The following is a 25,992-nucleotide window of genomic DNA, read 5'->3' on the forward strand; positions in this document are numbered from 1 at the left end:
CCAAGAGCCGAAGTACGTTCTTCCGCCAGTACGCAGAGTTTCCTAAACGAGTTTATGATTGTGGCTAGTTTCTCGTAAAGGGGGCAAACTGCGTCCCCGAAAGGTGAAGCGAAATGTCAAAATCTATTTTGCGGGTTACAGACCCATGTCCTGACTGAAATACACCAGTATAATGAAATCCCAGCATTGTACGGACAGTACGTGAACCAGGTTGAAGTGCAACGACACAAGGCATCCAGAACACCGCGAAAATCTCGCTGAAATTCTATCGCGGTATGAAACAGGAAACTGAATTTTCGGCAATTCCCTTTTCTGATATCTGTCGGGAGATATCGAACCCAACCGGGGTGGAAACACAGCATTTCATAGGTAACTGGCACATCTAAATTTGGCTCAATATAAATGAATCAACCTCTGTATTAATATCATACATGGAGTTAAATTTTCTTCGCTTTCGAAGCGGGAGATCCAATTTTGATTCTTAGTAGTTCATGTGGTCCGGATCTCAAGTTAAACTATAAGTATACGTCTCATATAGTCACTATGCTTAAAGAACATTAAACTTTAAATCCAATCAACCAAAGAAAAGGTCATTACTAGCACACACACACACACACACATATATATATATATATATACACTACATACACTACACACTCCATCACAAACAGTTTTGTTACTTTTTTTTAACATCATAAATTAGACAGGCGGTCGCACCTTTACATATAAAAACAACGAAACTTAAAATTTACTTCCAACTGCAGCGGACTGAAACGAAAAGTGACTTTGGTCTTTATTAAAAAACAGATGAATCTGGAGATGCCTTAAAAACCTTGCGCAACATTAAGAACAAAATAGTCTGGCAATGAAAAGTTGTCGCTAGCTGAACATGAAGTCGGTAACAAAAATTATGTTGGATTATCGGCTCCTGCTAATTTTAAAAGCCGCCAATTTAATGGTTAATTGTTTGTGACGTATTATCTTCATGAGAAACGAGTGAAGTAAATTTTATTTAAATATGCAACTACAACTCTGGTGGATATCCACGAAATATCTAGCAACATAGCGTAAGTTACGATGCTTGATGTTATTCTCTATTCACGGTTTTGGCTTGACTGTTCGTAACGTTTTCCTGCGTGCCTCACAGAACAGTCCTTTAAACGCCTGCATTTCCTTACATAAAATGTAATCACACTTTTACAGTACCGTAATTGATAACTTCTTATTTCTTCCTTCATGCAGCACGCGGGAACAGTAGGAAATAGGGTGAATCTTCTAAGCACTGTGGTGATTACACGAGCACTGCACAGGACTAAGAGGAAGGAATTTACTGTGCGGGAAAAAAAAAACTCATATTGTTTCAAGGATGGCTGAACTCCGCAGCATATATTCGAAGGATTACGTTTGGTTCCGATGCTCATATACAAATTATTATAAAGAAATAAAATACCTTCTCAATTCACTTTCAGTTTCGGAATTTAATAACATTTGATATTATATATATATATTGGACGCAAGCACTTAAAGGAATGAATATTCTTTAACTATCCACTTTAAATTGATCTACCTCTGAAATGATACTATGAAAACAAGCATGCCAAGGCACAGACAAATATGTGAGTGTTACATTTGTAATTCAAATAAATAATTATAAAATATCAAGAAGAGAATAGTTAAGAAATAGAATGAGAAGCGAAAATTCTACAAATTTTCGCAAGAGAATCCTGATTACCCTACACGTTGTCCAATATGCTAACATTATAACAAGTTTATGAAATGTTAAAGATACCACAGTATAGAAGCATATTTAAGATATAACGCTTTGAACATTTACTGTCATTGAACAGCTTTCGGGTTGCGACTTTTACATCCAGTTAGCCTGTCAATAAAGATGCTTATACCACGACAGATCATGGTTCCATTTAAACAGAAGAAAAATCAATATCTAATATTGGAAACAATAAGCTTCAACACAAAACTGCTTTCTCCCTCAATCTTCAACACCTCATTATAACAATAGATGTCGACAGTCAAGTGCTGTGGCTTTTGAATAGCCACTCGAGAAATTTTGCACCGAGATACTACGGTCTCCAGAGAAACTACTACTGACAGCGGAGATTTCCCCAAATTCCTTACTCAAACTACGTCTTGTTTCTTGTCTAACACATTATTCGCTTCTTTAAAACAAGTCAGTCACTATAAAACCGCTCATCTCTGGCGTAGTAAGTTTTTCATAGCAGATCGTGTAAATATTTTCTACCTCAGAGTGTTCATGTTATTCAGCACATGCCAGTTTTCTCTCGATTTTTCAATGAACTATTAATTTCACGATTATTTACGAGGTATGTTCAAAAGAATCGAACCACATAACACAAAATAATTATATATATTTACTAAAGAAAACAGTATACGGCACAAGAAACATTACACGTAAGACGATGCCTATCTCCTTCAGTGTATACACTCTGGGACCTCTCATATTCCCCAGTGTCGTCTCTACTGCTCAAACACATTGCAAAATCCTGTTGGAACAGCGAACAACCACCTCGTCGTATGACCTGAATCCCATTGATAGTCAGGGCAAAAAATCTGAGTCAGAGGGTTGCTGAGACACTTGCGCGATTTGCTGTATCGAAAAAAAAAAAAAAATCATAAGATGCTATAAATGAGTAGGGACGTTATCATGATGAAGCTGCTAGCAATCAGTTAACACAGAATTGCAATCATTTTCGCCATACTTAATCTTGCAACTAACAAAGAACATAAACATATTACTCCTTTATCACTGCTTAGCATAGAGGAACATACTCCTGCTGTAGTTGTGTTCTCAACATTGTCTTAACTTCACTCGAACTTTTTCATACCTTCTTCGGACACAGTAAACCACTGGATTTGTATTGGGACGATAAGCCTTCATATGTCCGGATCGTTGAGTTGAGTTGATTTTGAGTTTAGCGTCCCTTTTCAGCAGTGAGGCTATATGAGACGTGGACCTACTGATTAACGTGGAATCCGAACATGAGTTCCCGCCGGGAATCGAACCCGGGCCTTCCACGCCAAAGGCGCGTACGCTAACCGCTTATCCACGGAGGAGCTCTGTCCGCATCGTAGCCGTAGATGTATTTTCTTTATGATTTTGAGTAAACAGGTTCGCAGTTCGACACAAGTTATTAGCAATTGCTGCATGATATTCTGTTCTGGTGACACCTACAGTGAAACGGAACGATTTTGCTGTGACCTTCCATGCCAAACTCTTCCGACAAGATTTTGGACACTTCAGATTTTGGTATTGCCATTTCATCTTTTATTTCTCGAAATATCCGTCACTGATCATCGTCGCCTGCAGCCCGTATTTTCCACACTCTCTGGTGTTCTGCTTGTTGCCGGTCTTCCAGGATATGAATCGCTTTCAACGGATTCCTGGCCATTTCTGAATCCTTCACAGAATTTTATTTTGATTTGATTCTGAGTTTAACGTCCCTTTCAGCAGTGGATGAAACTGGATCTACAGCTTAACGTGGGATCCGAACCACATGAGCTCGTCGAAAATCGAACCCGGATCTCTCAAGCCAAAGGTGTGTACGCTAACCGCTTGGCCAAGAGAAAGCTCTAGTGCAGAATTTGACGACGATTACACATTACAAGTCTTCACTCAGCGACATCGAACAATAAAGCCTCCTTGTTCACGCATGCGCATTACAGTCCAGGTAGAGACTGGCTCGGTACTTTCGGGACAGACCTCGTATACTCCTAATGGCTATTATTAGTGCAAAAGAAAACTGTGGGCTTTCTATTATTAATAAATAAATAAATAGAACTATCTACTTAATATGTACTGACAGTTTTATAAAACTACAGCTGACATTCCAACTTTCCATCCATTACTTAATATTCGCTATCCAGATAATTATTTCAACAATCGTTTAAGGACTGAAATAACAATTAGAATTTTAACAGCATAATACTGTATGGATGTTAAAGTTAGGCTTTCACGCCACTAAATACGCGTAATAAAGCGAAATTAGGAGGAAACGAGTAGTTCTAAACAACAAATCTCTCAAATTAAAGGCAAGACGATTCTCTTTAGCTGCGTAAATAACATTCCTACAAATGGCATTTTGTTCTGGCGCAAACAGCTGAAGGTTATAATGAGGATGGCTTATAATCAGAAAAATCTTTTCCCACTTCCTCACTTCCATAATGGATCACCCTGTATACATTTATTTCCCTAAGATAAGAAGTGTTAAATCGTCTCAACATGTCTGCCGTCAATTATTATAAAACGTTCCTAAGAGTTGTAAACTTTCTCACTTCACTGGCAGATAGATATCAAAAGCTAGAATCCCGCCACTGGTTACCATGATCCTTCACAAACCTTTAAATCACATCTTTAAATATTTTGTGGACAATTTTCTTTCCAAATTCCTTTCCCTTTCGGAACTTAAATAACAAACAAACTCAAATAAACAATACATAAATGTTTCTAGAAACCAGTGTTGCTTAAACATGATTTGCACATTTCTATCATGTCTCAATACAAAATAATGAATAAAGTTCCGTAAGCATAATATTTGTATTGGAGTAAATTTAAAACTCTCTTTAAAATTAAAATATTAATAATAAATGCAGTTACAGAACCATGTGCTAACATGTGCAGTCCCAGTTTCGATTCGCAGTATGGATATGTCTCGAACAGGTTTCGAATAAATGCTCAAAATCTACTTTTTAAAGCAAGCTTCTATCCTAAAAGGAGACATATTATTATTATTATTATTATTATTATTATTATTATTATTATTATTATTATTATTATTATTATTATTATTATTATTAATGTATTTATTTATTTATTTATTTAAATCCACTGACTCCAACAGAATCCCAACTACAGGAGTCTTACATAAAATATTACATCTATGTTATCAATTTAAAACTAACACTAGAATCAGAAAAAATACAAAAAATAGAAAGAAACACAAAAATAAAAAATACGAACACGCACAAGAATGCCAACGTACATACGTATTCATGTTTCGCGACCTATTACCATGACCTCCTACTATTATGTGCTGCAATTTACAGACAGGGGTTTACATATACTCCAAATTTACATAAGCTTCCACCAAATTACAATAATTTTCTGCTTTACAACTAAAATCCAAATTATTATTATTATGGCAGAGTAAGACGAAAACATAAGGGGTGAAAAATAATATACAAAGTAGAAAAAATTCCTATATTAAATATTTCATTGAGCATATAACATTTAAATAAAACTATAATGGAAACATCACATATTGAAGAATTCACTCAACACTGTCAACTAAGTCATTAAGTTTCAGTTGGTCAAGTAGTCTCTTTTAAAAGTGGATTACATGCGTTTGTATCATCAGTACAGTAGAGATCTTGAAATTTAAACTAAGTTTAGAAAATTTTATCTTTTTACATTTTTGTTACAATAAAATCTTTAATATTCTCTAGATGTAATTTTGAAACGAAGGCACACAATTTTGGTTCACCTTGTATAAAAGCCTATATAAAAAAAACTTGCTTGCATATTTACATATCAGATTATTTGAAAAAGATTAAAATTAAAACTGAACTCTTATCTTTGAAAAAGAATACAAAGAGCGAATAAAAAATGAAAACATCCACGACACGCGCAATAAAACATAAATGCTAATATTTGCATAATAAGCAAACTGTTATTTGTTTCCCCCGTGACCTTGACCAACTGCACCTGCAGAATTTGTGCCAAATTTCACCCCGCAACAATGCAGGCTAAAACTCTCCGGAATGCTACAAACATGACACGAAAGCAGCCTATCTAAAACAGCTCGACCAACAGTTCCACAGAAAAATCAATTGCTGATAGATACTACTCACCTTCCGTCCTGAACGTATAAAATAACCAAGAAGCGATACTCAAACTACCACCGCTGAGAGAGAGATGCTCGCTCGCTCCTTTACCCGCGGAACCAGGCGTCCTCTATTTCGTACACAGCGAGCATTCTGGGAAATCAATATTCAACCCTCTCGACTCACACTTTGGTCGCTTTCTCGGGCACAATATAGACAGCGTTGCGTTCGAACTCTTAACCACGCACAACACGCACCTGGATCTCAAAAATATTTAACACTTGCGTTAGCAATAACAACACGAGCATACGAACGGATTCCAGGTCAAAGCACATAGTTTCTACATTGCGCTTTGAAGGTGAAGAACATTCTTTTATAATTGGGGTAGGGGTAAAAGATCAAACGCAAGTTTTGTGTACGAAAATAAAAACTCTATACAGAATCTATTCAATAATAGGATGTACTTTTTCATTATACATAAACTGTTTCAAATATATTTTTTGAGTACCGACAATAAATAAATATTTGAATACTACATCTAAAAATATTTGAAAACAGAAAAAGAGATTTCTTAACATGTTTCGTTACTAAATATTTCTCGATCTACACAAAGTAATATTTGCTATGATATGAACACCACACGTTGACCATACATGGTTTCACATATGCAGCAAAAAACAGACCGATGGTCATGTTAACGAGTTTTACTGTATTTAATTTTATATTTTATTATGTCGTGCATTATAAACTAATTATGACACAGAAATTGATGGAAAGATATACACGAAAACGGAACAGAATACATTGTTTATGTTCCCCGAAACGAACTGGTGCAACAGTATCAAATTCATATCTCGTACGCCACGTAACTCCATTCTACGTCACTATTCCGCTATGATATTCCGAAACTCTCCCCCCCCCCCCCTGCAGATGAATTAGTAAACATTCTCGTTTGCCGTATTAATAAAAGCACCATTTCGACGCAGAAGTAATCTAGTATGCAACATATTATGAAGCAAATTTATCAGTAAAGACCGATTAGACAAATTATTTATACTTTATTACTCCAAAAATCATACACACAGGCCCCCCAGCAGGGCACTGAAAAAATATAGGACAATTTGGTTTATAAAACAGGACAGTTTAGTTTATACAGTGGAATATTATGTTCTGAAGCACAGAAAAAAAATATAAATGTATTGTAAGAAAAGGCTACCCTTCACGCCAATGGACAACTATTTGTTATTCAAAATAGAAAAAAAAATAAATAAATAAATAAAATGCAGCTCCAATATCTTTAGAATTCAGAACATATTCGCACTGCCTTAGAAGAAAAAGAAATAGTTAACTCTTTATTTATAGGATTACTATGACATTTAACACTTTTAGCATGCCGTTATTCATATATAATTTTGAATATGTAAATTTAATTAATGCATTCAAAAGTATTAACTATTTCTCTGCCTTCCTACTATCCTTCTAGTTCTTTTATTTACAGATGAACTTTATTTTGGCATTATTTTTCGTTACTTCATATCTTTCTAATGGAAAAAAGAAGATTGATAACTTATTTCTCTGTAATAAAATACTTGAATCTAATTAAACACTGAATTATTTGATCAAAGTATTTCCCTCTGAAATAAATAACGTAACAGCATTTCATTTATCACAGCTCTGCAAATTTTATATATACACTTCTAACAACTGTTATATAACATAAATTTCAGGACATTCCAAGGATTTTCACCATTTGTCCGCTTTCCATAAGTTTTCCAAAGCGTTTCCACGACACACTTTTATTTCCAGGTTTTTCAGGACACGTATTATGTACAGCAATATTGGAAGCCGTTGGGATATGTTGGTGAATACCAGCACACCTCAATGTCTAGCCAATACTGCTGCACACATTGCTGAAAGAAAATGCTAACACAGCTTGCGTTATAAGAAACTGGAGCATGCCAAGGTTCCTCAGCTAAGCTTCACTGGGGAAGAATAGGAACATAGGAAACAAAGATGAGGAAAAAAGTGGCCATGGGAGGATAGGAAAAAACAAATTTTAAAAAAAGTAATAGTGAGGATTAGTGACTGTCGCTCAGAAAAATAATGCTAAGACACATCTAAGCATACTGCTAATATGTAGCAATTTAAATCATCACTAGAACTACCTTTTGCATGCACTTTTAAAATTTCAATCACTGAAAAATATAAGAAATATACGGCAAGATTAAAATATAGGACATATATAGGACGAATAAACACAAATTTCCAAAATATAGGAAAAAATAGAAAAATAGGACAGCTGGGAGCCCTGTACACATGACCGCCCCGGGAATCTTACAGAGATCGTAGTAAAGATAATTTTGCCTATCATAGTGAATGATATCCATAAGTACCTATTTACATGTTTGCTGGATATTAACCTTGTAGTACAGCAAGAAACAGTTGTATTTATTATTTTCTGCAAAAGGCAGAAAACTTGATTTCGAGATTTAAGATATCTCTTAAATCTTCGTCTAAGATTACTCACAGTTGTATCTAAATTAGTCTTACATCACAACCGGTATTAACTGGATGGAATCAGTGGTGGATCTAGCCTGGCGCTGAGGCCCGCCAGCTTTTTGAGCGCCAAAAAGAACTGAAGCTATTATTTAAGTATTTTTGAAAGTTTATAGTAAGCGTTGACTTTTATTATTTATTTTTTTTATTATTTATTTATTTATTTTTTTTTTTTTAACATTAGATATAGCTTCAGTTGCAGTTTTCTGTTATGCAATGTGTAAAAGAATACTTCAAGTCCACAATGTCAACGTCCAACCTAGTGATAATACCCATCGGAAGAGAGTTACGTTGGGAACTTTTACAGCACCTATGAAAAATTCTAAACTCATGATATACTTATCATAATTTGGGTTCTGGCTGTCCCCTCAGTTGTTACCAATTAAAAGTTTATATCAAAATTTCATTACTTTCAACAAGACACTGAATGTTGTTAATCTTTGTGAAGAAGACGCACGATCGATCCACATTGTGAAACAATTGTTAAAAAGCATTGCACGAAATGACTTGGCTTTCATTCTGCCAATTGTGACTAGATACGATCGAATGTTTTGAGAAGACAAACAGAGCATTGTATGTTGAGAATGCTACTGTGCTGAAAATTCAATTTCATGTTCTATTTATTATGTCCTTCCTATTGTAAAATGCCAATACTTAGAAAGTGACTCGCAACGCAAAAAACGGTGCTGCGCAGAGCAACCATTGATCAATTGTGGTATATATTTCTACTACAGTACTCAGAAGTTGTGAATACGTGTCGAATTAAATATATTCTTTCAAAGTTGCAATATTAACGAGGATTATGCGAGATAACTAGATTCATAATTCGATAATTATATATATGTATATTTTTCTATATAAGTTAATACTGAAACCAGAAGCGGTCATTTCCGGTTGCTAAAGAAGACTAAAGTAAAAGATGGAACCTATCGCTGCGGTACTCAATTCATATTTTAAAAACTGCTTTTTGCTATTACCATATTTTCACTGTAGTGATGTGTTGAAATCGGAAATCACAGATTACTACTACTTCTGATTTGAATGTCGAAATGGAACTTATTCTTCGGATGCTGAATCCATATTGGAAAGTCATTTCTTAGTTTTTTTTTTTTTTTTTTTTCCTATGGGGATCAAAACTGAAACTGATAGTTCATTTTTAGTTTGACGTCTCACGATTAAAAACAAAATGAGATACTGATGATGATGGAATCAAAAAAGAAATATGCACTACGTTGTTTATCCTCTACAAAGCCTGCCTGGCGCGAACAGGAACTGAATTAGTGTCCCGACACACCAGAGGTGAATGATCTACCATTGAGCCATCGCAGCCTCTAAAACCGGAAGTTATAGGGATCTGTTACTCCCGATTTTAGTAAACAGATAAATAAGGGTAGATATACAAACGATAAATTGACTGCAGAAAACCGCTTCTACCAGTTTCTATTGTATGACGATCATCGTTAAAACCGGAAATTGTTTATTTCTACCGCTTCAGGTTTCAATACTACGTTAATGGAATTTTGGAACCTGTTCTTGGGACACTGTATCGATTTTTAGCAAGCACTCCTCAGTATCTCTCACTGTTTTTACTCTATACTTACGCATAGTATAGTTTGAAATTCTAAACGGAGCTCATGCTCAGGTGTAACAAATGAAAATAAAGTTGGTGCAGAAATTAAAAGTAGACTGACAGCGGCAAATACACGTTACTACTCGCTGATTGCATGAGTTGTCATCAACATGACGATATGAATACAAGTTCTTTATATACGAGGAGTGATCAGAAAGTAAAGTTACAAAGCCTCCAGTAAAACGTGTATATATATCATTTCATACAACCAATACAGCCAACAGATAATACATTCATTAGGTTATTTGTCGACAGTCTCCATATCAGTTTAGGCATTTGTCACATCGTGGGGTGAGTTGGAAGAATCACTTCTGGTAAAAATGTAATCCTTGCGTGTTCAGCCATGTTGTCACTAAGTATTTCACCTCCCCGTTTGAAGCGAAGCTACGGCCTCCTAGGTGCTCCTTCAAGTAGAGGGAACATTCAAAATTCTGCTATCCAGGGTGTCTACTAAAATTCCAAAATGAAATTTCGTGACTTTTTCGTGACCTTTTCTTTACCAAACCATAAAATTTTGTAGCACACTCAAGGGCGAATTTAGGTGCGAATCAGGCCGAATTTTCATGTGGGTGATAGAAGCATGCTTTGCTTGCGATTTGCTAGCGCCTAAAGCCAACTACAGACATCTTTGGCGGTGAATTTCCACGTTTTATAGAACAAAGTCACTATTTATATGTGTACAGATAAAAAAAATCGTGACCCAAAAGCTAAATTTCGTGACTTTTTCTTTCATGACCTTTTGTAATTTCGCGATTTTTTCGTGACATTCGTGATTTTGGGACCGAAAGACACCCTGCTATCAGATGTACCGTGATCCTCCTGTTGTCCTGTATTAGCTCCTCCCGCGAGATGTATTCCAATCTGTTGATGCCGTGCTGTGTTGTCATTGCGCTGCTCGTCAGTGGCGTTTCCTCTACCAGCCGCGAACTTTCGACATCATTCTGCGACATACTGTCGAGACATTAGTCTCTCCGTAAACCTCTACCAGCTACCGGTGAATTCCAGCCGCAATTACATGTTTCGCCCACAGAAATCGAAAAACTGAGCGGACTTCTTCGCAAGACGAGTTTTCCAAACGAGTCACCATTTGTGTTTACCTACAACTAGCGCCGTAGATGGCGGTTGGCTGAAACTGCACAGTTACCAACTTCATGTATTACAATTACAGACACTCTTTCTTTATTCCTCTCCGGCAGGAGCTCATGTGGTTCGGATTCCACGTTAAACTGTAGATCCACGTCTCATATAGCCTCGCTGCTGAAAGGAACGCTAAACTGACAATCAAATCAAATCCTTATTCCTCTATAATAGACGAAACTCCCGAAATATCGGCCTTGTAATCTTAGTTTCCGATTGATCCTGCCTCATATATTATATATAAATCCTCAGTAGTTTGTTTAATGATCCACGATTATGGGTTAAAGGAGATGCAATATATTGTAATATAATGTATGATAATGGTGTAATGAAGAAAGTGAGAGAAAACCGGACAACCCCCACACACGGTGTTTGCCCACCACAAATCCGATTTAATAGTATTGAGGATCCTGTTTGCAGCTAAAAGAAACAAACGGCCGGATGAAGAATATTATGTAACGTGGAACTCTATATACTGGGGATGGGCAGAACCGGTTTTCGGATTCAGGTCTGGAACCGGTTTCTAAGATCCGGTTATGGAACCGGATTTTCGGATCTAGTTCTGGAACCGGTTTCTAAGACCCGGTTTTGAAATGGGGTTTTCGGATCTAGGTCTGGTCCACCGGTTCTAGAACTTTGTGGCCATCCCTACGCTAAACCAGAGCTGCTGGCAGGCTGTAAACAGTGTGCTAAATGAAATGGTGGAAGCGACAGGCAGGCGTCCAGGCGGCGGCCGCTTGTCTCATTTGCCTAAACTGTTTAACCGGCAAACTCATTGACTAAACACCCATTGGTGGACCAAAATTTTTTCTGGTGGGCACAAGCGGGTCTGGGCGGGAAGGGCACAAGCGCGTGGTCTCCTTTGCAGTGTTTTGAAGGTGAACATTGTGCCTCCTTTACGGGTCTTTGGAGGCTTTCGGATCCAGGTATGGAACCGGTTCCTGAGATCCGGTTCTGGAACCGGGTTTTCTGATCAAGGTCTGGAACCGGTTCCTAAGATCCGGTTCTGGAACCGGGTTTTCGGATCCAGGTCTTGAACCAGTTCTCCAAGAACCGGTTCCGACGGAACCGAAACTTTTTGGCCATCCCTACTATATACGCGTCACTAGAATATATATTTATTAGATGATACGGATACGTCGCTTGTACGGAAAATTCGCCAATGATGTATGGAGATTCTGAGTTGGAAAACCTTTGATATCTTCTGGTAGGCCTAAATAAATATGAAAATATAAAATATCTTGAATTGGTGCAGTAAACTGTAGCAATCTCGATTCGATTACTTTGCCAGAATAGGGTCAAACAATATTTTGTTTGCTACGATGAGCTTTGATCCTTAAGCCATTTGACGCATAATTTCCAAGTTAATGCACTGTGACGTCACAGTTTGCTGCTCCCTTCTGACCAAACCACACGAAGAACAAAAGAGCAGGCAAGAAACCTAACACTGAACAAAAGACAGAGGTGAAAGGCAAAGACGACCATCGATCTTATTTTCAGACACATGAATCATAAAAAGACAATATATTTTTAGTGCACTTTTGAATTGGTGACTCGTTTCCATCATTTCGTTGTCTGTGAAGTTTCACTTCTAAGGAACGGCCAGATGAATTTGGACCAAAATTAACATGAGAGTACTTGATGAGATGCCAAATCTGGCAAAGATCAAGGTCAAAAGCCGAAACGGATAAATGTATCAATACGAACTACAAATAGAAACAGTAACAACCGGCCAGACACTAAATTATTGTGTGTTCTACAAATAGTTAACTCATCCGTAAAGCAAGCAATGGGAGAATAGGAGAAAAGTTAAAATAGCTAGGTGATCTAGGTTTGCCACGTCCCAAGAACGACTGAAAGAAAAGCGTGTACTAATTACACTGACGGAAGCCCCAATGTTAAGTTTTATATATTTCGAGTATTCTCCCTTTATTTTTATTTATTTATTTTCCCTTCTCGTACATAGTTTTTGCTACTTGAAAAGATAACAGAGAATGATGAACGGAAAATATGTAAGAGTTAACGTTTACAGGTGAAAATTGTGAGGCATACAAGAAGTACATCTATTTTATTTATTTTACACTTTCACTTGCCTGCTGTTAATCAATTCAAAAACCTGCTTTCAGATTGAAAGGATATGTAAACTAATTTTTTTAATTTAACGTCCGACGCCTGTGTTAAAGGAAGCAGATCATACTTGGAAAGTGACCCGAGAAAACTCAGACACGACGTTACCTACAGCAAACTCACATGATCTGGAAATTAACCAAGAACCTCTAGCATTAAAAGTGAAAAATGAAATCTTTGAGTTTTACGTCCCACGATTATACCGGTTAGGCTAGAGACGGTGATGATGAGTAATGAATTAAATGATGGAATGAAGAAAGTGAAAGGAAACGGGAGAATCCCGAGAAAACCAACGCACACGGTGTTTGTGCACCACAAAGTTCACTTGGCGGGAGCTGGGATCGAACCTGGGACCCCAAGCACCAGAGGTGAACGCTCTACCACTGAGCCACCGTGGCCCCTAGCATTAAAAGTGAGTGCTCTACTATTGAGCCATCGTACTTTCCCACAATTGAAGGAAAAAGCTTCGTGTGTCCTAGTAGTATCATTTCTTTATTTGCAATAAGGACCAATTCCGTAACAATCATAAAACTGCTATTCTATTCAGTTCTCATAAATTTGATTTTGACGTAACTGACGTTCAAGCCAAGACTGCAATTGAAAATACAGCAGAATCACTGGAAATAATTATGTCTGCAAAATATGACCCAAATAAACTGGAGAAAGACGACGTAAGTATTAAAAATATAAATATATGTAAAGACAATAAGAAATTTAACTTAAGAAAATGGGATTTTCCTTTATTATCTTGGCGAGTATGTACATCCGTGACTGTTACTGCTACAATATTATCTAACTTGTTTCTGCGGTTTCGCAATAATCAACAGCACAGGTGAATAGTCTCGAGTACAAATCAATACGCTTTCATGATAAGTTTTGTTTCAGTCGTAATTATAAGCGGTACCGATACAGTGAGTCATGTAACGACGAAGAAAACGCCTGATTTCTTAAAACGACACTTCCGCGTTCCGACTGCAGTTATATCGGGCACAGATTTAAAAGAAAAAAATTCAGTTTAACGTCCCACGGTTATGCCCTTATGGCTAAGGCAGATGGATGATTAAGGCAAGTGAATGATGATGAAAGAATTGGGATGAAAATGTGGGAGGAAACGTAGTACCCCGAGAAAACCCACTGACACGATATGTTGGCCACCATAAAATTAATTGGCCGGGGATTGACCAGGGACCTCACGCACCAAAGGTAAGCACTATCACTGAGTCACCATCCCCCCACAGATTTAAAAGATCTCTCTCATAAGGCTTATTTGTATTCCATTAACTAATATAATCAGCAATAAATTTCTCGTTTATACACACAATTCTTTCGAATACATAATACACACGAGATAAGGAACGGCTTTAAGATTTCAATTTTGGATAGAAAAATACTTTTGGATACATAAATTTATATACAGAGTGCGAGGTAACTTTTTAAAAAAAACCTTCGGGAGGCTATTTCTTATATTAAATGAAAAAAACTTCTAATAAACGGTTCGAAAAATGCGTTCCTTCAGAGTTGAAAACAACCAAAAATGGAAAACATTACATATTAAAACTGAAGGACTTATCGCAAGTGAATCAACGAATTACATACAAAGGAACACATTTAATCCAAATATCCATGTTTCAGAATATACTGATACCGGCCAAACCAGAACTTAATTAATACTTCAGTCTCCCTTCATACAGTTCGTTTCGCCGGTTCCTGAGGTTCGTAACACATGGATATTTACATAGAGCGCATGCTAGTTCCAGTGTAATTCCTTGAACTCTATGTAATAATACCCACACTTTGCAAGAGAACATTTCAAAAGTTGTTGTTTCGCATTTTCGACACATGCTTATTAGATTTTTCTTTCACCTGATACAAGGAACAACTTCCCTAAATTTTCGGGAGTTACATCATTCCATTATATATATAGCCGGATCTACGGGGGGGGGGGGGGCAATTCGGGGCGCAGCTGGTTAAGAGTATGTAGGGGGCGCCGTTTTGGTGCAAGATTGATCTTCTGAAAGTACCGATTTTTCATTTTTTGATTGGTTGGTATTACTTTTTTACGCGTAATGATTAAAATTTATCAAATGCAATAGATTTTATTTTTATATAATGAAGATAATAAAGGTAACTGTGCTAAATATATTTTAAGTACATTTTAATATATAAACGTTTTAAACGATACTATTTCACAATTAAGAAAGGAATGTGAATTATAGAAAATCAATCGAAACAACATTTACCTCAAGATATTTTCTGAAGATTGGAGACTACTGAGATAAGTTTGCACTTACTTTGGGTAAAAGTGTTTATACTCCTTTCTCGATACTTTGTCAGTAATCTGAAAGATGGAAAGGAAATACGAGGAAGCAGCGGTAATTTTGATACATGTTGTTGGCAACTGTGCAGAGCTTCAGCCACCCGCCAACTACGGCGCTATTTGTATTTGGTCTCGGAATTAATTCGTGCGGGTGGACAAGAGATGGCGCAACGAACGGAGCGTCCCACAGTTCCGTATATCCACACATGTGTTGCAAACCCCTGTCATCGCGTATCGTTCGTAGTATAGGGCAGTGGATTAAAGCGTCAACAACACCAGTTTGTAGTTAAGTGAACATGGCACAATTTGTGCCTGATAAAGTGTTTTTGCGGGGTGTCCTGCTGCATTACTTTAACATGCAGAAAAGTGCGACTGAAAGTAATCGTATTTTGGTGGAAGTGTATGGTGACCATGCTCTAGCTGAGCGAACGTGTCAGAAGTGGTTTGCACGGTTTAGAAGTGGTGATTTCGGCTTGGCAGACCAAGAGCGAGCTGGACAGCCAAAAAACTTTCAAGACGAAGAATTAACAGCATTGCTCGAGCAGGATTCGTGTCAAACGCAGGAACAACTTGCAGCAGCATTAGGCGTTGATCAAACAACAGTCTCCAAACGCTTGAAAGCCATGGGAATGATTCAAAAGATGTCACATTGGGTTCCACATGAATTGAAAGACAGAGACGTTTAAAGACGAAAAACCATTTGCGAATTGCTGCTTCAACGACAGAGCAGAAAGGGTTTCTGCATCGAATTATTACGGGTGATGAGAAGTGGATCCATTACGAGAACCCTAAACGAAAAAAGGCCTGGGTGAAACCAGGTGAACCAGGTCCATCACAACCAAAACGCACCCAGGTGAACCAGGTCCATCACAACCAAAACGAGATATTCACTGTGCAAAGGTTATGCTGTGCATATGGTGGGATATGAAAGGTGTGGTGTACTATGAGCTGCTGCAACCGGGTGAAACTATGAATGGAGAACGTTATCGACGACAATTAATGCGTTTGAAGCAAGCTCTGGCCAGAACACGACCAGAATGGGAGAACAGACATGATAAACTTATTGTTCAACATGATAACGCTCGCCCACATGTCGCAAAACCGGTCAAAACCTATTTAGAAAATGTCGGATGGGAAGTTTTATCCCACCCGCCGTATTCACCAGACGTTGCTCCTTCGGACTACTACTTGTTCGATTGCATGAACTACGATTTGATTGGACAGCGGTTTACTTCTTCAGAAGATATCGAAACATGGGTCTCTGACTGGATCGCTTCCAAGGATGAGGACTTATTTCGCCACGGAATCCGTACATTGCCTGACAGATGGGCGAAAGTGGTGGCTAGCGATGGACAATATTTTTCTTAAGGTATTTATGTATTTTGTGTTTGTACTACAGCTTCAATGTGTGCGTACCAACCGCACGAATTAATTCCTAGACCAAATAGGTAAACACAAATGGCGATTACTTTGAAAAACTGGTCCCGGGAAGAACTCCTCTAAGTTATTCGATTTCTGTGGACGAAACATGTAACCGCTGACCGATACTATGAGACCTTGACATGATTACGTGAAGCAATTAGGAGGAAACGACCAGGACTCCTCACCTGAGGGCGTCATCTTTCTTCACAACAACACGCGCTCGCATACAGCCCATAAGACCACCATGCTGTTGAAGCAGTTTCGCTGGGACATTATCGACCATCCTCCCTACAGTCTGGATCTCGCTCCAAGCGACTTTCACCTGTTCCTGCAACTAACCTTTTTAGGGTTTATGGTATATTTTTATGCCATGGCATAGCGTCGTCTTTGACCGCTTCTTTAGGTTCTATAACAGGTATTTAACCTGTTTTATTTTATTGGTCAAGTCAAGGATTAACCAAAGAATATCCCAGATGTGTTTTGAAACCGGGTAGTCAACTTGGTGGCGCCAAATGGGGGAGGAGGGGCGTGACTGTTTTCTTTCTTAAGGCAAATTAAAAAAAAAAATCACACCTTTAGTTTTCAAGATATCAGAGAAACTGCATACCGATTGTGTGTACCTTTGGGTATTTCTCAATTTTTTTTTCCGATTCCTACGTGAAACCATGGCTGGGGCCGAGCGACGCAAGTGTTCCGAGGGGGTGATTTCTTTTTTCAGAAAAATACCCGATTTTTCCGATTTAGGTGTATGATACGGACATATAAGTGGTACTGTTGGAAATGGCTCATTATACTGAAGAAAACTGGGTTTCATCCACGACTCTAGGTCAAACAGTAATGACGCAGTACCTTTTTGAAGTACATATATATATTTCAGTTTATATATATATGTCACGTTCAGACTTTCAAAAATTTTCCCCGACTTTAGTTTTCAAGATACAAGATTGAAATTTTGCACAAGTATTATACAGGGTGGTAAGAAACTATCTGAATTTCGGGAGCTGATTCCTGACACCAAAAGCAAAAAAAAAAAAAAAAAAAAAAAGTCCTCTGGTCAGTGGTCAGTGAGGGGTAGTTTCGGCGATATAAGGGAAAAGCATGGGAAAATGAACTTCAGAGGGCTGTAATTCAGAAACAACGCAACGTAGAGAGTGCGGTTTAGAACACGACACTCCAAGTCATACCGCTCGATTGAAAAATGTGTTTTAAACCTCCGCAAGATGAGTGAAAGATATTCCCCAACGGAACTTACGGATTCCCTATAACATGGCAAGTAATTCCTACGTTCCTTTGGGGAATCCCTTGTACACGTCTTGCGGAGGTTTTAAACATACATTTTTCAATCGAGCAGGTATGACTTCGAGTGTCATGTTTTAAACCGTACTCTCTACGTTGCGTTGTTTCTGAATTACAGCCCTCTGAAGTTCACTTTCCCACGGTTTCGGCACCTTATATCGCCGAAAATATCTCACTGACCGAAAATATCTCTCACTGACCAGCAAAGTTTTTTGCTGGTTTCAGTATTAGGAATAAGCTTCTGAACTTTGTTTAAATAGTTTCTTATCATCCTGTATACATAACAGCGTTTTTTTTAAAAAAAAAAAAAAAAACAGATCCCTACGTGAACCCAGGCCCGGGCCAGAGGGGTGCAAAAATTTCGATTTTTTTTTTTTCGATTTTCCCGTTTCTGGTGTATAATACGGACAAGCAAGTGGTACCGTTGGACAGTATGTTCTATCCTAAAGAAAAAAAAATACATGAACGACGATCCTACGATAAGTAGTAAAGAAGCAGTAGCTGTTTGAGTGAAAGCCTAAAATTTACCTCAAAAAGTGGAAATCTTAAAAGGGTTAAGGAAACACTTCAGATGCCGTCGCTTCGCTTCAGACGAGGGGATGAAACACTTCGTAACAATATGGCTGAACACGCGAGGACAGGAATTTCATCAAGGGAAAATCTTCAAACTCATCCCACGATGCGATAAACTGCTTCAACCGGTATGGAGTCTATGTCGAAAAATAACCTAATGTATGAACTACCTGTTGAATGTATTGATTATATGAACTAATATATACATGTTTCACTGGAGGCTTTTAACTTTACTTTCTGATAACTCCTTGTATGAAACAGAATTACCTTACACTCAGATTATAATATTTCTAGGTTTGATACGCACGATTCTGTTTGTCTTTCCGTTACTTTTCTTAACCAAAGTTATTCGTTTTAAAGAGCACTCAGTACCAATTATATATTTAGTCAACTTAAAACGTGAATTTTGGAACATGTTGTGAAGTTCTCAAGTGTAATTGTGAGAAAAAAATCATGATTACGAAAGTGCATTTTCGTTGCGTTGGAACAAGAGAATAACATCACTTTCTTCCCGCTTTTCTTCGATGCTCGCACTGAAACATTGGATTCGATCAATTGTCAAAACCTTAATGAAATCAAAGACCTGAAATTTGTAATTAATTTAGTATTTTGGGACACACTTTTGCATGGAATAAATCGAGTGAACAAAGAAATACAGAATGAGGATCTGACTTTATAAGGGTCTCTTGATTTGTTGTCAGTTTTTTTGAACACAATTTCCAGGTTCAGGAATCAAGATTTGACAGATGGCTGTCAGAAGCCAAGGATAGATGTTGAAGATTAGGGATGGCCACAAAGTTCTGATTCTGGCGGAACCGGTTCTTGGAGATCCGGTTTTCAGAACCGGTTCCAGACACGGATCCGAAAAACCCGGTTCTAGAACCGGATCTTAGGAACCGGTTCCAGACTATCTGAAAACCCGGTTCCAGAACCGGACCTTAGGGACCGGTTCTAGACCTGGATCCGAAAGTCCCAAAGACCCGTACAGGAGGCACAAAGTTCACCTTCAAAACACTGCAAAGAGGACCACGCGCTTGTGCCCTCCCCGCCCAGACCCCTCAGAAAAATATTTTTGGCCCACCAATGGGTGTTTAGCCAAATGAGTTTGCCTATTTAGCCAATGAGTTTGCCAGCTACCCAGTTTGATTAGCCAAATGAAACAAGCGGTGCCGTCTGGGCGCCTGCCTGTCGGTTCCACCATTTCATCTAGCACACTGTTTACAGCCTGCCAGCAGCTCGGGTTTAACGTAGGGATAGCCACAAACTTCCGGTTCCGGTTCCATAGCTGGATTCGAAAACTCAGTTCTGGAAACGAATCCGTTCAGAGTCGAAAACCGGTTCCACCAGGAACCAGTTCCGGCCATTCCTATTGAAGATCTGTATAAAATATATTTTAAGCTTTTTTCGTTCTGTGTGTGCCAAAATAAAAGCGGTGATTTAATGGCCCATACTATTTATATCTAATTAGCTCTAAGTACTCGTCGTTGCCAGTGGCTCAGTGGTAGAGCGTTCACCTCCGGTGCCTGGTGTACCTAGTTCGATCCCAGCTCGCGCCGTGTGGACTTTGTGGTGGACAAACACTGTGCTCGTTGGTTTCTTCGGGTTCTCACGTTTCCTTCCACTTTTTCATTCCACCATTTCATTCATTTCTCATCATCACCGTCTCCTTTAGCCTAACCGGCATAACCATGGGGCGTAAAACAGAAAGATTTCATTGTTTTCATTACTATACTAATACGACAGCGAATACCACTACTGCTATTACTAGTAATACGAAAACAAAACAATGAAAATGAAATCTTTGAGCTTTACGTCTCATAGTTATGCCGACTAGGCTAAAGGAGACGGTGATGATGAGAAATAAATGAAATAGTGGAATGAATAAAGTGGGAGGAAACAGGATAACGCCGCGAACTCCCCACACGGTATTTTTCCACCACACGCCGCGAACCCCCCCCCACACGGAGTTTTTCCACCACAAGGTTCATTTGGCGAGAGCTCTGATCGAACCAGAAACCCCATACACCAGAGGTGAACGCTCAACCACTGAGCCACTGTTCCAGGAACACCTGATCGACCCTGGCGACTTGGTGATTTATTTGATCATTATATTTTGTTATATTTGTAGCATCATACTATAAACAATACATGAACATGTAACACCATTCGATATTTGCCTTGCTAATTGAACATTACTACAAATTGCACTGATCTTATGAGCACGCCAGTTCATGGTTTTGGCCTCCATGATCTAATGGTAGCGTACCAAATTCTACTTAGGTCAAGTACTCGACTTTGTCATACGTTCTTTAGGTAACTACGGCTCAGGCTGTATGGATGATGGTGGGATGAATTGTTGGAAAGAAAACAGTGGGAGGAAGCGGGACCACCCCAGAAACTCCCACGCACACGGTGTTTGTCCACCACAAAGCTCACATAGCATAAGCAGGGATTGATCCAACGACCTCTAGCACCAGATGTGAGTGTTTTTTTCTACTGAGCCATTGTTGTCCCTCGTAGATCAAGCATCGGTTCACATTCTACGCAGACTGGCCATAATAACTAGCATTTCTCCATTTTATTCTGTACTTAGAAGGTAAATTCGGTACCACCAGACATGTCAACTCTGACGCGAAGTTGTAGCAGTTGTTGTAGTATTAGCAGTGGTCGTAGCAGTAATAGTAGAAGTAGTAGTAGTAGTAGTAGTTGTTGTTGTTGTTGTAGTAATAGTAATAGTATTGCCAGTACATCGCAGTCTTGAATAAAGAGTCAGTTTCCCAAACACATTACGATTAACAGGCTGACAGTAAGACCGTACGAACACGGCAAAGGTAGAGGTAGTGGAGGACATTAAAAAAAAAAAAAAAAAAAAAAAAAAAAAAAAAAAGGTTGACAACATTAGTTTCCGAACCGTTTTTCAGAGTATCCGGGCCGATATGTGCCCGGCCCGGTTCGGCCCGAAATGTGCCCGGCCCGTGCAGGGCTCTTGTTTAACACTGCCCGAAGCAAATGCATGTTTTCCCCAGCCCAACATTGTTGTTTTTCTTGGTAGATAAATACCAAAGCGGTCTGTAAATTTTGCTTTAACACTTTCCATGATGTCACCTGTGTAACGCCTTTCGTGAAGCCAAACCGCAACAACTAATCTTTGTTCAATGCTATATGGACTTTGATCACACATTGTTGATTACTCCAACTTCACTGCAAATAACTGTTACCAAGCAGAAAACAAATGAACATGGATAACAATGTTGCCAGACAATGCCAAGCAATGTTACCAAACAAATGTGGATAAAACCTAAAACCGTCAGAAAACACCAATTTGGGGTACGCCCACTTCCGGACCACGCTGTAGATTTCTTACGAGGAAAATCTTGGGAATTTTGTTTTCAATATATCAAAGTATTTTATTTTCGAAATAAATGAACTTCAACAGTTTCAGAATATAAGTTTTAATAAATATTATAAATATTTAATATAAATAAAAGATAAAGACTGCGTAATGTATCGGTTTGTATTTCGATTAAAAGAAAAAACGTCTTCTGCAGTGTACTTTTAATACTTCTCACTTTGTAACTTTTGGATACGCTTCGTAATTGGTTTCAAGCTCGTATGTGGACACAAATTCCAGTAAAAATTAAAAAAAGGGAGAAAGATGACAAATGATTTAAACTTTTTAAAGTATATAATTTAACCTAAAATTTGTTTTAATCCCTTGGTATTTAGACTTGGAAGGAAGGGGGCGCAAGAGAAAGGTCTTTGCTCCGGGCGCAATATATCGTAGATCCGGCCCTATATACAGAGGGATGATTAATTCGTGTGTCAATTTCATTTGTTCACTGTGCAAAAGTGGTATGAGGTAAAGCCGTGCAATTTGGCGTAACTTTAGACGAAGGACATAAGTTTTGTTTTGTCATAGAAGCATGTCACTTGTATTAAGATTGAAGAGATATAGGGTCAAAGGTCAAATTTCGCTTTTTTTCCTTATGGGATTGCAGTGGTAAATTATGAAAGAGCCTGGAAAAACGTAAATCGAAGTGACAAAAAAAATGAAATGAAATCTTTGAGTTTTACGTCTTACGGTTATGCCGGTTAGGCTAAAGGAGACGGTGATGATGCGAGATGAGTGAAATGTTGGAATGAAGAAAGTGGGAGGAAACGGGAGAACCCCGAGAAAACCCACGAGCACGGTGTTTGTCCACCACAAAGTTCACTTGGCGAGGGCTGGGATCGAACCCGGGACCCCAAGCACCAGAGGTGAACACTCTACCACTGAGCCACCGCGCCCCCGTAAATCGAATTGATAACAAAGAAAAAGCTGTATGGTATAATTCGATGTCGCAAGCCGACCAAATATACGTCAATCAAGTGTCATGGTCAGAGGTCACTGTCAGATCAAGGTCACAGGTCATCTTGAGAACCCATTTGAATACTCTGAAAAAACACAATGTCCGTACCTCATCATGTCAAATGGGTTCTCAAGGTGACCTGTGACCTTGATCTGACAATGACCTTTGACCATGACATTTGATTGACGCATATTTGGTCGGCTTGCGACATAGAATCATACCATACAACTTTTTCTTTGTTATCACTTCGATTTACGTTTTTCCAGGCTCTTTCATAATTTACCATTGCAATACCATAAGGAACAAATCAAAATTTGACCTTTGACCCTATATCTCTTCAATCTTTAGTACAAGTGACATGCTTCTATGCATGGGCGGCGATTAGGGGGGGCAAGAGGGGGCAGTTGCCCCCCCACTTTTTTGAAGTGACCACTTAACTCTTAAATTATATCATCTATTTTTCGGTGATAGGCTAGAATATTCATTATTCGATTTAAAAAAGTACCAAAAAAGCTTTTTACTTCTGTTTTCTTTCTCAAGCCTGGAGGCATTGTAGAACACGTTACATATGCTTTCACGCCTTTCTGCGTCGAGACGTAGTGTGTGATGACGTCATAACTAAAAGTATTTTTGTTATGACTTTTTTATTACTTTTGCACCTACAAGATTCAAATTTTGCACACACATTCAGTGCACCCCTTAATATTTTCCAGATTCTTTTCAGATTTTTGCGATAAAACAGGGGGTCCAGAGGAGCAAAAAGGTAAAAAAAAAAAAGAAAAGAAAAGAAAAGAAAAGAAAAAAAGAAATAAAAAAATAACAAATATCCCTTTTTTCGCAATTTTCCCTCCTCAGATACATGATGGAGACATATGAATGGTACCGTTTGAAAGGCTGTTCTATTCTAAAAAGAACGCTGTACGAACCATGATCCTAGTATAAATAGGGATGTCTCAGGGAATTTTTACCTGAGATCCTATTTTATACGGGAATCTGGAGTATTTTAGAAACTTTTGGCGGGCTCACTTTTGCACCTAGAAGATTGAAATTTTGCACACACATTTAGTACACTCCTTAGTATTTTCTGTTTCAGATTTCTGCGTTAAAACAGGTGGGTACAGAGGGGCAAAAAAGTACAAAGAAGGAATGTTTTTTAAACAAATAATCCATTTTTTCATGATTTTCCCATCTCAGGTACATGATGGAGACATGTGAGTAGTACCGTTTGAAAGTATGTTCTATTCTGAAGGGAATGATGTACGAACAATGATCCTAGGATAAATAGGGATGTCTCAGGAAAATTTTATATTACATCCGAGTCATCGGGGACATTGTGGGAATATTAATAGCTCATTCGTACACATTTTCTCGCACTTAGTTTTCAAGATAGAAGCTTGAAATGTTTTATACACATTTAGTACACCCCTTCGTATTTTTCAGTAGATTTTGAGATCTGTGCTTTAACAAAGGAGGTACAGAGGAGATGAAAGTGTGAAAAAAAATCAGAAAAAATCTAGATTTCCCTCAAAATTTCCCGCCTTCGGGACATGATAGGAAAACGTAAATGAAACCGTTTGAAAGGTTGTTCTATTCTAAAGAGAATGAGGTACTAACCATGATCCTAGGATAAATAGGGATGATGCTGTAGCTGATTGACTGAAATTCAATAATTTACCTTTAAAAAGCCATAATTTAAAATGGTTAATATATATAGTTTCATTTGGAAATGTAAAGTTTTTGCATATATTACTGGTTCATAGAAAAATATGGTACCATATAATATTTGTCGTTGCGTAAGTGTGTATTGGTTATTTGTCTTCCCGTGGAGTTAAGGCAGCTACAGGAATTGCGTTTTAATTGCAAATCAAAGGAATTAATATTACAATTGCGTCGTATCATATGCTTGTAGTATTTACTGTCTTTCATTATCTAAGAGTAATAACATACATTTAATGGCAAGTGTGGAATTAGAGCTCCTTCGTGGCTAAGTGGTTAGCGTACGCGCCTTTGACGTGGGTTCGATTCCCGGCGGGAGCTCATGTGGTTCGGATTCCAGGTTAATCAGTAGGTCCACGTCTCATATAGCCTCGCTGCTGAAAGGGACGCTAAACTAAAATCAAATCAAATCAAGCAACTTTGGAATTAAAAATGTAAGTTTTCATTAATCTCCAGTTTCAACATAACTTCTGCAAACCAAGCCTCATTATTCATTAGTATGATAATAATATCCTCTTATTTATTTGTTTTACAAATATGTTATTAAATAATCTGATCACACAATTTTCCACACAGAATTTTAAGATGTTCATGAGCAAGGACTCAAGGGTTAGTACGTATGTGCGTTGCTCTTGTCAATTTACTTAATTAAATAGGAAACACAATATACGGTATTTTAACCGAAAAAGATAGTATCCTATTAGTTATACAACCTTTCGTCAAACAAAGTGTAAGAAACAACCAGGAACACTAACATTGATATACACATATTCAGATCATATCTTGCCCCCCCACTTTTAACGTCCAATCGCCGCCACTGCTTCTATGACAAAACAAAACTGATGTCCTTCGTCTAAAGTTACACCGAATTGCACGGCTTTACCTCATACCAGTTTTGCACAGTGAAAGAATGAAATTGACACACACATTAATCAACCCTCTGTGCAGGGGCGGATCCTAGGGGGGGCGATCGCCCCCCCCCCCCAGAAGAGGAAACTTTCTTATTTTTT

At 38.1% G+C, this 25,992-nt stretch overlaps 1 protein-coding gene across 2 annotated transcripts in view; it reads right to left on the reverse strand.

The window, feature by feature from the left end:
* The window catches only part of CenG1A (Centaurin gamma 1A), a 107,081-nt gene that overhangs the window by 43,216 nt on the left and 37,873 nt on the right, over positions 1-25,992 (reverse strand). Inside the window, exon 1 of one of the 2 annotated variants that reach the window (XM_081748945.1) lies at positions 5,887-6,026. The exons of the other annotated variant lie outside the window; for it this stretch is intronic. The gene's annotated coding sequence lies outside the window, so the exon portion shown is untranslated. Of the gene's footprint in view, positions 1-5,886; positions 6,027-25,992 lie in introns of those variants that run through there. 2 annotated transcript variants of the gene reach the window in all.

This window comes from Thermobia domestica, chromosome 2, assembly GCF_964235325.1.
Source record: "Thermobia domestica chromosome 2, izTheDome1.hap1.1, whole genome shotgun sequence".
Classification (NCBI taxonomy): domain Eukaryota; kingdom Metazoa; phylum Arthropoda; class Insecta; order Zygentoma; family Lepismatidae; genus Thermobia; species Thermobia domestica.